We start from the raw sequence: 17,705 nt of genomic DNA, 5'->3' as shown, positions 1-17,705 counted from the left end.
CTGCTATCACTCAATGCATGCACTTGTCATAGTACAAGAGAAAGGTGTGTCTCCAAAAGCATTCTGTATTTGGTATATGACTGCATGAGGATTAAAGGTTCTTTATTCAAGAGATAAAAACGGTATTCTGATATGTTTGCAGAACTCGCAGTTTTGCTTCTGAACTTTCGTTGGTTTTCTTCCCCTTATTAGAATTATGTATTGATTCTAATCACTTAAAATAATTAAAACCCGTGGGCTAACATCTGACCTGGTGTAATATTTACTTCACTCGCATCTTAAATATTATAGACTAAATTCTATACCGAAAAATAAATGGATCAGAGTCTTCCCTTAAGTCAAATTTAGAACAAATAGCATTAAACGTATCTTCAAAACCAGCACCTTGTCTTGTCTATATGGTTTTTCTGACAGCTTATCAGTGGATTTCTCAGTAATTTCAAGGTCGACAAATACAAATTGCTTTTTCACCTGTGCTCCCACATTAATTCTTCTCCCATTGTTCTTTGCATTGAATGTCTACCAGGGATACTTACACTCTCATGTAATTCAGTCTTCAAAATGCAGCCATAACTCCATGTTAATTTCTTTTATTGCAGATTGAAATTCTTATTCTTCCGATTCACGCAGTCCATGAATTCAAGAGTTAATTTTAAATAAATTTACTTACCTAATGACGATAGTGCAGTAATCTCTCAAGACTTTCGCGTTTCTGAATGCAACCACAATTTTCAAAAGTCCTCCACGAAAAGGTAACCTTTGTTGTTGTTGTACGTATACTTTTTATTACCGGGGCTGGCAAAGAGGCCTTTTGTTTTTGTAAGTATGAGTAAAAGTAGCCACAAGATTTTGTTTGTGAGGCAACGTTGCCATAATCAGCATTAACAGGGTCAGGAGAGGGCTTTAAAATTCCATATGGGACCGTTATTTTAGTAAGAGGCCTTAATTTATATGTTTATAAGTTAGTGTACCAGTTTAATCGGTTTAATTTCTTTTTATGGGTAATTTTTGTCAATTGTTTTCATGTTATCAATCACAATGCCTCTCATACCTGCATCAACAAAACTTATTCCATATCAATCCACCTTATTTCAGTAATTCATAGTCATTTGTTATCTTTTATGAATTTCTCAAAGCGAAAGATTTTAAGAACGCCCTTTTCCAGATGATCCTTAAATTTTCATTCTTTTCTGAACACTGTTGCTTTTGAAGTTTAATTTTTCAGCTTGGAAAGCCAACAACAGCAAAATATGAATGCTTTGACACTGTTGCTTAATTGTGTAACACAGCAAGTATTCAGCCATCTTATCATTTTAGATTTTATTTTATTTTAGATTTTTTCCATTAATTCCTCTTGATATGTTCAATTATCACACTTCATTTTTTTACTTTGTGTTCGTGTGCTTGCTGTAAGTTCTGACGCGTTATTTTACGGTCACATATGAATATGTTATTTCTTCGTCAATCAGAAATTACATTTTGATGCATCATTTGGCCTGGTTTCACACATTCTCTCGTTCTTGATCATGGGGCAAAACTGCTGAAAGCCTATCCTCATGGGAGGGCTGGGACCATACTGTGACCCCAAAAATATCTTCCCTTTTGCGGCCACTTCCTCCACCTGTGGCATTGGATATCAACACAATACACACGAGTAACTGGTTCATAGTTTAAAAGGAAAAGGGGGAGAACTCTTTCGTAGTTTTGTCACTGATGAGTGCCAAGTACATCAACTTTTGAAGCAAGCATTTTTATGTAGGGGTAATGACTCCCAAAATATAGTGATATCCAAGCCCATGTGTCTGTACGTTTTGAAAATACAAAGCTTTAGCGTATTTCAATCCTCAAAAGGGGGTTTGAGGGGAATTATTGCAGTTTTGACCACTAACAGCAAATTCTCCCACACTGAAAGTCATATGATCAAATAACTGACAAATATGTAAAGAACAAAAAAAATGGTGTTAAACTGGTAGATGCAAGTCATGTAAATTAACAAGGTTGTGTATATTTTTTTATCTGAAAGTTTTTATTTAGCATCTCTATTTAAAACATAAATGAAAACATTTTGTCGGATATATTTACACTGTGTAGCAACTTGGAGTAAAATTAGCAGACCATTACCAATTCTCCGTTCTCAGAATCCATACTAATAATCACTAAAGATGTGAGAATGGTGGTTTAAGCAATTACGAATAACGACAGACCGACATCATCATCCGTAATAGATGCATCTGGAACAAGAAAAGAAGAGAAAATTGCAGCCATGATACAAAAACAAACAAGAGATACGTAGTCAGAATGATACAGAAAAGTAAGTTAATAATTCTAGAAAGATCTGAATCCTTCGAGAGCGGGAAGTGCTTTGTTTCAGGACTAGTAAATCTTTCTCCAGGGGCGTCCCTAGACATTTTGGGAGCCAGAGGGACCAGTCCCATTTGGGGCCCCTCTTATGGGGTGGGAAGCGAGCGAAGCGAACAAAAGCAGCTGGGGGTGTTCGGGTGGGGGCGGGGAAATTTTTAGAATATGAGCAATTGTAGGATAATTTTAAAGGCACTTGTAAATGCAAATTTCAGAAATTTAGCTTGTCCTGACATAGCAGCAATGGTTAAATTTCGCATTTTGGGGCCCGGGGGGGGGGCGATTTCAAACACCTTCCCCCTCAGGCCTTTCTCCACGGTGATATTTTGATTAAGTAATAAAGCAACATAACGGAGCAGCCAGAAGATGAAATAAAATATTTCTTCAATGTGAATTTTCCTAATGAGACATTGAAAGTAAGGAACAATGAAACTTCCTAACCAGAAGAGAAGGAAGACTAGAGGACCAGGAAGCAAGTCGTTCTAAACCAAATTAATCTAAACATTCAAAGAATATAGACCAAACAGGCAGGAAAGCATAGAATTGTTCATCCAAAAATTTCTAAATTATATTTGAATATGATCAAACCCAGTATCCTGCCAGCCATCAAAAATTCAAGGCGTACTAAAAGTCGTAAGGATAGACATTGAATTAGGGTAAATGAATGAGAACCATTAGAATTCGTAAGAAAATAATCAGCTGAAAATGAGAGCTCAAAAAATGGACTTTTTTGGAAAAAAAAAAAAGCATTAGCATCAAGACAGATGAACTGATGAAATGGGAATTTCTGCCGTAAGAAAGATTTAGGCACCAGAGTCACAAAGCGATTCCTGTTAAAATTAAATTAGACAAATAGCAGCAGGACAGACTAAAAATGGTTGATGCCTTGGTGTTCTCGGGTGGGTGGTTGGTTAGTAATAATAATAAGCTAAGAGTTAGGAGTAGAAAAAGTTTAACAGATATCAGGACTTCATCAGCATGGGAATCTGAAATGAAAGTACCAAAACAGCAATCCTCCATCGAACATCGAGAAGGACTAGAGGTAAAGAAAAGATCCAGTCACTTATTTTCCTGAGCATAACAGCCACTCGACCCTGTTGGTTGTTAAACAATGTGCACGACAGTATTAATAGCAGAAAAGGGGAAGACCTCATATTCACACACCGTTTGAGTGGAACAAGTTGCGTGCGTTGAAACCTCTCGCGGCGAGAACTCCAAATTGTAGGTAAGATAAAAATGATCAAAGAAAGAGGTAAAGTACATAGAATATAGAACAAAAAGGTTAATAAAATCGAAAATTGAAGGTTTTAAGCGAATGACTCTGTACAAAGGCTTAACTGGAGATCTGTAAACCTAGCAATTGGCATTTTTATGTTCATAGTAAGCAATGAACCCACAGTTGAAGAAAGCTTTATTAAAGGTAGTTTAAAGAGAACTGAAAATGTTCAAGAGCATCACTGAACAACTAAGGTTAAGCTGCTGTCAATCCCCCATCCGTATTGTTTAAAGTTAGGTTTGTCAAGGAGGCTAATTACATCATCTCCGTGACTTGGGTCTTTATCCATACATAATATTTGCACTCTGCATGCCTGTGCTAGAATAAGACTAGCTTTATCATTGACAACAACAACAGAACTCTGTAGTAGCAGGTTCATTTCTCCCTTAGAACCTTAGTAGGCCTGTTAAAGTGATTTGTTTGTCTTAGCCTGTTTGGTTCCTGTAACAAAGGTATTGTGGTTCTGAACCCAGCTTAGTATGGTGATAGCTGTATTATTATTATTATTATTATTATTATTATTATTATTATTATTATTATTATTATTATTATAACTGAAGCAGGGAGTGCTGTTAATAGGGGCTACATCTATCTAAGCACAAAACATTAAGTAGGGAAAGAGAGAATATACAGGATTATAAACAAAAAGTATAACGTAGCGCATTTTACTGCTGATGTTTTCCAGCTCATTTTACTGCTGATGTTTTCCAGCTCATTTTACTGCTGATGTTTGGAATAGAGGAAGTGAACTAAGGAATCAAAATTAATAACGATATTTATTTTAAATTACGGTTTTATTTTACATTCACACCAATATTCAACACTGGAGATTTTTAGTTTTTTATGCTGTGTTCAAAAGTATCCTTAATATTATAATACAAAAATTTTATAACCTACCGCAAATTTACTTGTACCGAGATATTTACCGACAAACTTTGATACCTCCTTGGAATTTTCTTAAGCCCTTTGTTTATGTGGAGCTCCCTCGCGGATTTTTGTTGTCCCTGGGTATTGTTGGTACGGATGGGTAGAGAATTTTCACCGGGAAATGTGGATGCGTTAATAACGCTAAAACCAGATTGGTTCTTTTTTTTCAAGTTTCACCAATTAAGTGGGATTTTGGAATTCAGACCTTACTTGAAAAACCCGTCATTAGTTCATAGTCATGGTTCCTTTGGTGCACACGTAAATTTTGTTCCTTGCATTATTTGGATTATTTAGCCGAGTTGAACTTTTTATTGTAGTGTTTCGAGCGTTTCCGACATTCATTTAATCATTTCGTCGTTTGAAAACACTGGCTCCCATACTGTTATGGGGAACCACAGTGGGAAACCGAGGTTTGGGTAGGGATAAATACAAAACGAGTGAAATGACAAATTGGTAATCTGACATCACCATGATAGCCCACTGCAAGTTCTGATTCTAAGGTAAGATTTATTGAATGTTTGGCTTTTCGGTAAATTTTCACTGTCAACCATAATCGAATTCGGAAGTGGAATATACGATGTTCCAATATTTTCATGTGTGAATGTGTCTGACGTTTGTTTTGGTAGAAAATTAGAGATGCTGGACCCTTGTATATCCTATATATGGAGGGCCTCAGTGGGGAACATGGATTTTTTGGGGTGGGGTGGGGGTATAAAAGTGTGAAACACAGGGATGTATTCTAACATGATCATGATATTCCAGCAAGTGTCGGATTGTGATTAAAGTAAGGTTTGTTGAAGGATTTAAAGTTATATAATTCGCTAGTTAAGGACCTGGCCACCTGTGTTATGATAGTCTTGGGCTAGGTAAGGGACTTGGTGCTTTACATTAGGATAGGTTAGGTAGGTCACAACCCAGCTGTTTATTATTTATAGTGCCCGTGTTTAGGTTAGGTTGTGGCCTAGGTTATGTTAGGTTATACATTTTTGGATAGGATAGGTTAGGTCAGAACCCAGTTGCTTATTTTGATTTATAGTACCCTTGTTTAGGTTAAGTTGTGGCCTAGGTTGTGCTAGGTTATACATTTTTGGATATAACTGGAGTCCAGTATCTTTAAAACTGCTCATTTGCAGACGAAATGGACTCCAGAAACGTTCAAAGCAAATTAAATCATGTTATGGTTGCGAGTTGGGGGCCTTGTTTAGGACTCACAAGCACAGTTAATCATAGGGTATAATGGAAATTTGGAGGTCACCAGCCGGCAGTAAGACACTAAGTACCAGCAGTAAGTGTATTTACAAAGTACTCAGGTACAATAATAACAAAGGGAGCACAATGGAGGGCAAATGAATGATTAAGCTATATGAATTATTTCATTAATTGGTTACTGGAGCCTCGGGGGCTTCACTTGGAGTTGGATAGTTCGTGGAGGTCTCATGAAAATACTCTCACGCTCCCTGAAAGCGAAAACTACGACAATTAATAATTAGCCAACATACATGAGATCCCTAATCTACTCGACCATTCAATTAAGTTGCATGATTATTTATACAGATTATTTATAGGCTGCCAATTGACGACACGCTGATGTCACATGCTCAAATCATTAGTCACTGTAATCGCAAACAAATGCAGCATTTATAGATAAGGCTTAAAGGTAACACAATTGGATGGTGATTAACACACTGTTACTGGAGAGAATGTGGCCACATGGTCAGACCCAACCAAGGATAGGATAAAATAAATGAGGGTTGGGTAGATCGGATCATTCTGTAAGGATAAAAGGGAAGGATGGTATGGTATCAAGGGGAAGGTTTAAGGATAGGTGAGGATAGGAGATGAGTTTTCATGCAGACACCTTACCTTGAGGGAGAGACTTAGTTGTCTCTCAGTCAGAGGACTGGCTCAGGCACAAACATCCTTGTTGGCAGTTGTAGTAGGAAGCTGTCTGCCTCCCAAGCCAACTTCCCTCAGTCCTTGAGTGAGGGGAAAATTGTCCTCAGTGGTCATCAGCTCTTTGTGCCTTTTGTTTTAGGTCCACTTTGGCTTCTTGTCCCTCGCTTGGGTGGGGCTTTGTGGCACAAGGTTTGACAGACATCTGGAAATGAAAGACCTCAAGGGGGTAGGCTGATCTAGGATATGTGGTTTGGTGGTGGCTCTCTGGGTAGGGCCCCTGATGCTTGTAGCATTAAAAAATCCCTTTGTTAGGCATCTCTTTTGTATGACAAAATGGCGGAATGACGTCATTAATAACAGGCCCCCATTTTAGTAGAGATTTTGTCCTTGAAAGTGATGAGAACTCTGCAAGCAAGGTCTGAAGCCACTAGACTTAATCCTTTAGGGGCGGGCTAATTATATATCATGCACACCCCCCCACTGGGCACATTTTAAGGTTGGACAATTTAAGAAAAAACACATCAATGGAAAGGGGAAGATATGTGGATGCACATGGTGTAAGAAAAAATTCTAAAAAAATTTCCCTACCTTTCATGGGAAGATGAAAGTGACTATCTACAACCCTGGGTGGGGGACTCTTACAAAACACTTAAATTTTACCAAGTTATAAATGTTTTTTCTGGTAATTTATTTTATTGTATTTTGTAAAATTATAATTACAGCTCACACAATATCATAATAGATAAGAACTAAAATCAGTAACAGATTCTGAGTATATTTGTTGTAAAATATTTATGTAAATTTACCGAGATTGGGAGATGCTGCAACTTTTTTGGAGGTATACATGTTTTTTTCTAACATCTCTTTGCATTCTTCTTTGCAAAATTACAATTATGACTGACATCATATCATAAAAGATAAGAATTAAAACCAATAGCCAATCCCTGGGTATATTTATGAGCAAATAAAAAAAGTCATGGGAGAGGGAGGAACAAGACATCACCCCATCAAGTCAAGAACAATACTGATCTCCCTGAGATGTTCACTGACGGAGCTGAGCTGCATATTGAAGTGATGGAAACTCTTTCCTGCTCGATACAGCCAAATCGTATGGCGCGTAAAATTAATACTCATATGAGGATTCCCATCCATCACCCAAAACCTGTTATAGATACTCCTATGAGGATTCCCGTCCATTAAAGGTTAATGTCCCTCCCATAGTGAGTCTCACACGATAATGAATTAATTACAGAGCTGCAGCCAGGGACAAAATTTAGATAAATTGGTGTGTGACTAACTTTAAGTTCCAATTAGAATGAAGCAAGTTGGCTACAAGGCAGCAACTTGACAAAATGACATGCATTACTTGTTTCAATCGAATACTAACTTAGCGCACAACATGCATGAAACAAATTCATTGAGTTTACATGAAATGTAAAACAAAGGAACAAACCACAACATGCAAATAATAAATGCTCTGTTACTGTTCATGCTTGAGGTGCCCGACCTTCCAGTTATGGTCCTGGTGACCTAAGCCTTATTTACGTTCAGCCTTCCAGCCACTTCTTATAGGAAACTCTGGAGTAGCTGTTACTGCGTTAGGATGATGACTTCTCCAAGCTCTGTTATAGGTTCAACAGAAACCTTTGCAGGATCTTCCACTGTAGGTGCCACAGAATTTATGGCCTTCTAGGGAATTTTAGAGGTGACAGTAAGATGTGTACCTGGCATTACGCCTATACTAGTTGCAGTCACACCTGTGTTCAACAGGGCAATGTGCTGCATATGATCCAAGGCTGGAACAGACACTGGTGGGAAAGGACTTGCCATTCTTTGGCTTGCCCGAGGGGAAACTAGTAGCACAGGCACTGGGACTAGCTGTGACACTGTACTTGGGAAATGGCTGAAGTCTGGTACTGGAAGAGGGTCTTCTGCTTTGAAGGAATGTTCTGAAACTCATGTGATATTCCTTCGTTAAGCTCCATGGAAGGAGCTAATCCCTTTTTGTTCAATACTGGTGTGATGCCATGGAAGAGAAGTCTTCCTTTTGGTGCAGGCCTGTATGACTGACAGGCCGCTCTGGAGGGCAATGCATACTGGAAATTTCTACACTGGGTGGGGGAAGCACCGTGGATGCAAGAGGAATGGCTCCCATAAAAGGACTCTGGAAAAAGAACCCTCGAGGTGGTTGGGAGGTATCAACTGGCATGAAAGGCAATGAACGCCCGCTATAACCACTTGTGAAGGTGAGTGCCGAAATGACGGGTGGTGCCACTTCTGGCACTGACAGAGGGCTGTGAGCATGCAACTGTTCTGCAGCTCTTACTGGATGCTTAGTGTGCTGAGGAGGGATTGCAGATGTAGTAACAGGTGTACTATCACACTTAACAGGCATTTGCTCGGAGACAGGAGGAAGAGACATGGAATGATTCTCACTGGCACCAGTGTCTGCTTGGTGCGTTAAACTTATGGTGATTTCACCTTGGGCTTCCATGAGTGAGTATAGCCTAGAAATATGTTCAGTGAGCTGTGCAACATCATTGGTAAACCTTTGATTTGCTTGCTGTAAGTTAACATGAGGATCAAATGAATCTCTACAATCCAAACTAACAGAAGTGCTTGGCTCTGGTTGAGCAGGGGCAAGATCTGTGTCCGCTTCATCCCTGGTTATACCATCCTGTGGCTGGTTCAAGATCGAGGGCCGGGACAGATCCTCAAGTGGTGAATCTGAGGGACTGCCCAGGCCTGGGATAGTATTACTTTCCTATTTGGGAGCTGTAGCACCGACCTTTTCGGTGTTAGTGACAGAGACTGGTTCCCCTTGAGTAAAAGGGGCTTCATTGTCTTGAATGGGAGGCAATTCTGACTCCTGGTCAGCACTACTGTGGTCCTGTGAAGGACTCAAGGACTCTTCATCCTGAGATGTTGGTGTTGCTTCCCTTTTGGCAAGGATAAGGTCTGGGCCTGCCTAGAGTATGGGGTTCTCAGGCATTCGCTCAGCTGAGGGAGAGCTGGAAGCAATTAGAGCAAAGGGCTTCTCTGGTTCAGGGTCAGAAGCTGTTATACATTGGAGAGACGCTTTCTGGTACACGCTCAGGAAGTCTTGGTCTAGGAGAATGTTGAAGTGCGGCCGAATGGTTCTCACCACTCCTAGGTGGCAACGTTGAATTGAGTGTGCGTTGCCACCCATAGTAGGACAGTGGAAATTCAGTTGACCCCCGGTATTCATGGGGGATGGGGACCACGGCCGCACGTGAATAGCTAAAATCCGCGAATACTTGACACCCCCTCTAAAAATGCTTATAACCACTTATTTTAATGGTTCAAACCAAAGACCCCCCCCTCTAAAAACACTTATAACTGCCTATTTTAATAGTTCAAACACCAAAGACCCTTTCTAAAAATGCTAATAATTGCCTATTTTAATAGTTGAATCACCAAATATACCTTAAACTATCATCCTAAAACACTTAACACTAATATCATTTTAATATTTCAATATCACTTTATCATTTGGCTATCATTTCAGCATCACTTTAATATTTTCAATATAATTTCTGAGGGGCGTAGCTGTATGCGGTGAGAAAACTGGTTTAGGGAGTTGTAGCCACTGGGAGGGTTCACTATAAGGAAGTCCTCCTATGGGAGGGTTTACTATAAGGAGGCCTTCCTATGGTAGGGTTCACTATAAGGTCTTCCTATATGGAGGGGAGAAAAACAGTTTACATAAGTCTCTCTCTCTGAGTTAAGAAATATATATTTAAATATGCATTGACAAAAAATACATTTTATTGATACTTTGTCATGTTTACATTAATGTTAATATTTCAAAACTAGTAAATAATTTTTTTATCATAAAAAATGTATTTAGTCACGAAAATAACATGAAAGTACAGTAATTAGTGAATATTGTTCGACAAGAAAATCTGCGAATAGGCGAATTTTCCATGAATAATTTGGAGATACGTTCCAAAGGAAAATCTGCGAATAGGTGAAGCTGCGAATGGTGAACCATGCATGGTCTGGGGTCGACTGTAGTCCTCTTGACACCATCCAACCACTGGATATTGAGTCACCTATCTTCTCTGACTTGGGCACCAGGGGTTAACCCGTACCGTGAAATTAGAGAGACTTCTGCTCCTGTGTCCACAAGAGCTCTGACCCTGTATGGTAGAGGACTGTCTTTAGGGGGAGGTGACTGCGATTTTATTACAAGCTAGTTTGCCCCATAGGGAGTCTAGAAGGGATACTTGATAAACCAATAGACATAGACATAGACATAGGTCAAAGTTAGTAAAACCTGTAGTGAGGCTAGGGTTGTGAGCATCACGGATGCTGAAGGGGGTGTAGAGGACTTGCTGGGGCAAGAGGACCAGTTCTTTGTGTGCCCTATGATGTTGCAAGTCATACAGTGTGCGTTGGTATAGTCTGTAGAGGGTTTAGGCCTGGGGCACTAGTTGGAGGGTGCAGCTGCTGGTGTTGTCTGTGTTGCCCGGCAGTCTGCTTCTGAGTGGTTGGATTTCCCGCATTGGCCACATTTGTTGGATGAGGTTTCATTTTGCTTGGGTTTAGGCTTACCCGATGGAGCAGGGATGGTATGAGAAACGATGCTGTGGGACCCTACTTCACGCCGGGCTAGCTCGTATTCATCTGCCAGCTCGCAGCACGCCCTAAAGGTGGCAGGTTTTCTCTCAGCAATGTATAGGGAGAGTTGTGGCAAGGCGTGTTTATGGAAATCCTCGATCTTGAGGTCGAGGAGGGCATCGATTGTCAAGCACTTTGAGGCATCGACCCAGTGTGTGCAAAGTCTATCTTTCTAAAAGGCCCAGTCAGGCAAGGGTTGGGTTGGAGGCTTGGAGAGTCCATGCCACTGCTGGTGCTAATGTTCTGGGCTTAGCTGGTAGGCCTCAGTCATGGCTCTCTGGACAGCTCCCAAATCTCTTCGTCAATTGGCAATCAGGGCAGAATGAGTAGCCTTCCCTTTTCCCTGCATATGCTTTGCCAGCAGTAGGGCCTTCATCTCCTCCACAACAGCTCTTGTCTGGAACACGGAATCCACTTCGTTTAGCCACCTCATGGGAGCCTTGTTGTCCCACAGAGGGATTAGCATATGGACAGGCATGGAGGATGAGCCTGGCGCATCTTGAGCAGTACAGTTGGATTGAGCTTGCTGAGCTTGCGAGGATCTGCTTCACCCTTAATTCATGCTCTTGTCATTCCTTTTCTCTCTCTTGTTCCTTTTCATTTTCAGCTCACTCCTTTCCCTTCCCGCTCTTCTTTCATCTGCTCCCTGGCTTGGAACTGGGATTCTCCGACAAATTCTTGCAATGATGCTCCCTCATAACCTAGCTGCAGTCCCAATTCCAGTGTAGCCTGGGCCTTCTGTGGTGGCCATTTTTCTAATACCTTCTAAAGATAGATACTAGACCACACTCGACTACCTACAAGGGTGGTGCTGGCCATGCAAGAAATAACACGGAAGAGAAAGATACTCTGGCCCATTCAGGAGTTGCACAGAAGCAAGGGTGAAGATGGAGCTGTGTAGAAATACACAACAACCAGTAAGTGTACCTGGAAAAGGCAAAAAACATGGATAATGGTGTGCCTAAGTTAGGAATACACAACAAGGGGTGTACCTTGTAGGCTATCCAGATCAAAGATGTAATTTAAAATTACTGTAGGAACTCAGAAGGTATCCTCAGCAAGAAAAACAATCTCACTTGTCCCCTTAGTAACAATTTCCAACCCTGTCAGGGAAAGAGTAGTTTATACTCATGTAGGAGATGCTTTGATTTAAGCATGCAATAAATTAAATAACAAGCTACTCTGCAACTTGGCTAACGTTTTGCTTCGCTAAAAATGATTAACCCCAGTGATTTATCTCTTCACTATAAAAGAATTAAAGGAGTTGCATCTCCCCAAATCATTTTATCAGAAAGATCGTTTACCATGATTTAAGAATGAAAATGGAATAAAATTGTAAGGGACCGCGTGGCGGTCCTACGGGCACACGTGTGTGTGACTCAGCCATCGGACAAAACAGGACAACAAGCATCCTGCTCTCTCTCTCTCTCTCTCCCTCACGTGCGGGCGTCCAGGGCTCCAGTGGTGGGATGGATCATCTCGGAGGGTCGGAAATCTATTGAAGACTCGGGAACGACGGGAGGCTGAGTCGAGGAGGCGGCGAAGGGCTTGTTGGAGCATGGGTCATCATAGCGGGTCGGATGTCTACCATCGGCTCCTTCGGGTCACACCGGGATCACCAGTGTCAGGAAGGTATTGAGTGACATACTGGCTGGGTGTTGTCTAGTTTATTGGTGGTTCCTTACTGAATTAATGTACAGAATCTTCGAAGTTGTTATTGGCTGGTGCGAGCTGCAATGTAGTTTCTGCACACAGACAAGGCAAAACAGATTGTTTCGGACATCTGTGCTTGTCAACAGACAAACAGATGGCGATTGTGAGAGACATAATAAACGTACAATGATAAAACATATATCAATGGAAAGGGCAGGAAATTCCACATATGGACATTTGCATGGGATTCGAGACAGATTAATGAATACAATGCAGTAGCATAATATATGTGAAATGGCGAGACGTTTGGCGTCTTCACAAACAGAAACATACATGCAGTTTGATACAGAAGATTCGATGGAACATTATGAGTACATGATCAGAATGCTTGCATGGCAATGCAAGTAGTGGTGATTGTAGATGAATTGAGACCACAGTGGTTGGAGAAAAATAGACAGGAATATTGTATGGTAGAAGTTGCATTCCTTCGAGCAGTCGGCGCTGACGCACGGGACGGAGAGAGAGAGAGAGCGGGATGCTTGTTTTCCTGTTTTGTCCGATGGCTGACTCACACACGTGTGCCTGTAGGGCCGCCATGCGGTCCCTTACAAAATATCTGAAATATTTCCATCTCTGAGGTTGAACGATTTAGCACAACATATGAGAATTATTTCCTTTCTAACCATTTATGTATACTATCCCACTATAAAATGCAAAGAGAAGTAAATAGCATGCATATTATGTTACCTATTCACTAAGTGGTAAGTACTATTTAGCTCCAAGGAAAATGATTGGTTTAATATGGTTAAACGCTTGTCTGATCGCTTCCACTACCAAAATGAATGCAAAATTTGAAATCATGAACTGTAGCTAAATTGCAGCATGCATGGACAGCCTAACATTCTGCGATTATGTAGAGACATGTCTCAATTAGGTTCTGAATTTCCCACGCTGAAATTGCATAGGCTTGGGCATGAAACCTGACTGTGGCTTCGGCTGAGAACGAACACGTGCTACTGGAAGGAGCCACTCAGACTTGCTCTTTGTTTAGGCTTGCACGTGCATGCTATGTTCGTCAGACTTTCGCATATCACGCTTACTTTCAAATGCAAGAATAAAACATGCATTAAAGGACAGTTTTTTAACACTACGCTAAAGCACAAACGCTTTGCATGCTGTTTAACTTGTGACAAAGTGTTGCTTTGACTCGACACAGTTTGTCACCCTGCAAGCAGGAGTGCGTGTGCACGGTCACGCCTTTGCGTTTTTACAATACAAGCATTTGTGGGAATTTAATTCCTATCCGCCCTATCTGTTAGTATGCAATTCTAGCGAGGAGCTTCGCGAGATTTTAATGAGAAATATAAAATATTCATGGCTGTTTTGCTTCCATGGTTCCAAATCCAGTTGTAATAAAATTTACTTAGAAGAAATCGAGGTTTGTCTCGTCGCTAAAGGTAGCAAGGGTAAGTTTTACTTTTTACTGCAACAGTTCCAATAAACTACTTTAGACAATCTTGGCTATAGGTTGCCAATGTTATGGTTGTGAGTTAGGGGGCTTTGTTAAGGACTCGCAAGCATAATTAATCATAGGTTATAAGGGAAAGTTGGAGGTCACCAGCCGGCAGTAGACACTAAGTACCAGCAAGAAGTGTGTTTACAAAGCACTTATATACAATGATAATAAAGGGAGCACAATGGAGGGCAAATGAATAATACAGTATATATGAATTAATATTTCATTGATTGTTGATTACTGGAGCTTTTGGGGGCTTCATGTGGAGTTGGATAGTTCATGGAGGTCTCATGAAAATACTCTCACGCTCCCTGAAAGGAAAAACAACAATTAATAATTAGCTAATATGCACGGGATCCCTAATCCACTTAACCATTCAGTTAAGTTGCACGATTATTTATAAAGGTTATTTATACCAATTGACGACACGAAGTCGCATGCTTAAATCTTTAGTCACTGTAATCACGAACAAGTGCTGCATTTATAGATGCAGCTTAAAAGTAACACTATCAAATGGAAATTAACACAGTTACAGATAGAAGGGATTAAGGCCAGGAGAGAATGTGGCCACATGGTCGGGCCCATCCAAGGATAGGATAAAATAAATGAAGGTTGGGTAGATAGGGTCTTTCTGTAAGGATAAAGGGAAAGATGGGATGTTATCAAGACACCTTACTTTGAAGAAGAGACTTAGTCATCTCTCAGTCAGAGGACTGACTCAGGCACAACCAGTTGTAGTAGGAAGAAGGAAGCTTTCCGCCTCTCAAGTCAGTTGTAGTAGGAAGAAGGAAGCTTTCCGCCTCTCAAGTCAGATTCCCCCAATCCTTAAGGGAGGGGAAAATTGTCCTCGGCGGTCATCAGCTCTCCGTACTCTTTGTTTTAGGTCCGCTTTGGCTTCTTGTTCCTCGCTTGGGGGAGCTTCGTGGCGCAGGTGTCTAGCAGAGACATCTGGAAATGAGACCCCTCAAGGGGGGTAGGGTAATCTAGGATAGGTGGTTTGGTGGTGGCTCTCTGGGTAGGATCCCCGAAGCTTGTAGCATAAAAAATACCCTTACTAGGCGTCTCTTTTGTATGACAAAATGGCGAAATGACAGTCAGTAATGACAATCTTTAACTCTGGAATGTGGTTATGGTTTAAAGTAAATATTTACCTAAACACAAACATATTCTACTGATGACCCGATTGCCTATACTTCGTGTATTGTTTCTATTATTAAAGCCATTAGGGTTGGAAATTCAAAGAAGTTTAGAGAAAAATAACCTTGAGATAAAAAGAATCATTAATCCATATGCATTTGCCATTTAATATTATTTATCTTGCGTGTAGGTTATTACTGTTATAAGGAAGAGACCCTCTCTTGAAGGTGTAACATTGACAGAGATCCCCGTTTCAACTGAACCTAGTTTATTTTTTGTCTTGTTATTTACTTTTTATATTTTTCTCTGGTGAGGACAAGTCATATATTATATTCCCGAAATTCATAATGGCTTTAATTTGTTTTATACTTACTTGGGACGTTGCTAGTCTTAAATAAATAAAAAGCAGTTTAATGCAGCATATTTGCTCTTATAAATTTTGGAATACTAAAATGATCTTCCTTCACCAGAGAAGAACATCCAAAGAAAGATGGAAAAAAATAGATATGAGAAAGCGCAGTTACCATGGCGATCTTTTTATTGTGGGCTGGATTTTAATCTTTTGTAAAACACGACTCACTTCGACTGTGGTCAGCCCGTCGCTGTTGCCGGTTATACTTATGTTAATTTAGATAACCTAAATATCCGTGGAAGGTTAGATGAGGGCAATATATTCTAAACCCTCGGACTGTTCTAGACCCAAGTCTAAATGGAGCTTTCCTGTTATATGTTTCCTTCCTCCCTGCTTCTATTTCTTTCTATTTTGTTTTTGTCAGAGGGTAAAGCGAATGCATGCATTATGAAAGGTAGGGAGAAGAGAGGAACGGTCACCTTTTACTTCCTTTTTCCTTTTCATAGGCATTCCATATAATTAAGTTTTATATTTATAAATATTTTAGTTACTACGCTTCCGTTTTGTGCTCTGTTCTGACAATATTTTCCTAAGTCTTCCATTTTATAACATTTTTATTTTATTTGGCCTTGTGAAAATCTCTATACACTTGTGAACATATGACAGGTACGTTTATACAAGCGCCCAGTGTTACGGAACAATTTGCTCTTACTTCCTGTGTCATGACTAAAACAAGTTTTCCACTATTTCTTAATCAGAAATTGTTTCAAAGCAGCACGGCATTGCCAAATGTAGCTTTATGACGTACTTCATAATTATCTGTTCTTACAATTTACCAATGATCCTTAACGAACTGCTTCCAGATGTTCTTGTACTATTGACTGAATTAGTTTGTTTTCCGATCGCAGCAGAGACTCAATAAAATGAGCATAAAATGAGCACAGGGGCTTACTTTGAGCACGCGGGGGGTTACAACAGACCTCGAGCCCCACCCTCTTTCAGACGAGGAAACGGTATAATCTTCCTATTTCAAGGAGATGAGGAAGATAAGACGGGAAGGCAGTTATGAGGTCAAACGATTTTTCGTCAAGAGCTGATTTTGTTTATATTTCCTTCATGAAACCCAGAGGAAATTGTCCCCAGTTTATGTTGAGACACATGAACGTCAAGGTAAGGTTTTATCTCAGCCTTATTCCTGGGATTTAAAACTGAGACTATTATGTTTGTTTCAAAGGCGTGAATGTCGACATTACTACATAAATGCCAAAAATATGATTACACTTGGTATCAAAATGTGAGCATGCTCACACGCGCATATATATATATATATATATATATATATATATATATATATATATATATATATATATATATATATATATATATATATATATATATATATATATATATATATATTTATGTATGTATATATATATATAGTATATATAATATATATACTCGTATGTATAATTATATGTATGTTAGTACGTGTGTATACACCAACTTATATGTTAATGAACGCACACGCACAAGGAAGCGATACACATGCCCCTTGTACAGGAATGCTGAAAATGGCCCGGCAAAGCGGAAGAGAGAAAAGATTCGTGCATTCCGAGGATTTACTGACTCACTCGAAGGAAATGTGAATGTTGGACAACGTGGCCTGAAGGTATGAATTAATCGTATATTTTCCCAGACAATCAGAGAACTGAGTGGAAAAAGAGACGAAGAAATGGCTCGAATATGGGTCATGGAGACAGTATTTTTATATGGCAGTATTCTTAATATCGGAATTGACAGGACGGTCCATGTAACTCGAGATACAGATCAGCGAGATGAAAGAACTGAGAGGTGGCTTGGAATTACATAGAGCTAATGAGAAGCAACGCTGTAAATAAGAAGAGTAGCAGGTACTGCACAGTCAATAACAACAGATATGTAATAGG

General features: G+C 40.0%; 1 protein-coding gene across 3 annotated transcripts in view; it reads left to right on the top strand.

Moving 5' to 3' along the window:
- The first annotated feature begins 604 nt into the window (after window positions 1-604).
- Window positions 605-17,705, top strand: part of LOC136845744 (uncharacterized) — an 86,737-nt gene continuing 69,636 nt past the window's right edge. Inside the window, exon 1 of one of the 3 annotated variants that reach the window (XM_067115981.1) lies at window positions 605-752. The gene's annotated coding sequence lies outside the window, so the exon portion shown is untranslated. Of the gene's footprint in view, window positions 753-4,348; window positions 5,062-17,705 lie in introns of those variants that run through there. The other 2 variants (XM_067115982.1, XM_067115980.1) reach the window with 2 other exon arrangements.

This window comes from Macrobrachium rosenbergii, chromosome 14 (assembly GCF_040412425.1).
Source record: "Macrobrachium rosenbergii isolate ZJJX-2024 chromosome 14, ASM4041242v1, whole genome shotgun sequence".
Lineage (NCBI taxonomy): Eukaryota > Metazoa > Arthropoda > Malacostraca > Decapoda > Palaemonidae > Macrobrachium > Macrobrachium rosenbergii.
The sequence above is the reverse complement of the archived record's forward strand: the minus strand, read 5'-3'. Positions and strand labels throughout refer to the sequence as shown.